Genomic DNA, 478 nt, shown 5'->3' with positions numbered 1-478 from the left:
ACCAACATGATTTTGGATTGTTGTTTGGTAGCCCCTATGGAATAAAGGACGCATTTCATTTTGACTTGCAGAATGTGTGTTTGTCACCTTGCATATGGCACTCTTTCTCCTAAGGTCCCAAGGTGATAGTCATGAGAAGAACTTTTAAAAATTCAGAACATTTTCTTAAGAAAAGTTTTCTAGTGAGTAAGAAAATTATGCATGAATATCACCTTTATTCCAGAGAGTTCAAAGGGCTTACCTTTGATTAACCCTTAGCTCCCAGAGATAACTGGTGCTGAACATTTCTTTGCCTTATTTGGCAGTGAAGCTTTTGTGAGCCCACAGCCGGCCATTCAGATCTTAATTCTTATCCAGAACGGCTGCTCCCTTCCCAAAATGCACTTTTGCTCACATAGTTCTCCCTACCTAGACTGTTGATCATCCTCACACCCATCCATACAACGCTCATTTCTCAAGGCCCAATTCTAGCTCTACT

Source organism: Pteronotus mesoamericanus, unplaced genomic scaffold (assembly GCF_021234165.1).
Source record: "Pteronotus mesoamericanus isolate MK-2021 breed Mesoamerican mustached bat unplaced genomic scaffold, CSHL_Meso_final scaffold_54, whole genome shotgun sequence".
NCBI lineage: Eukaryota > Metazoa > Chordata > Mammalia > Chiroptera > Mormoopidae > Pteronotus > Pteronotus mesoamericanus.
The sequence above is the reverse complement of the archived record's forward strand: the minus strand, read 5'-3'. Positions refer to the sequence as shown.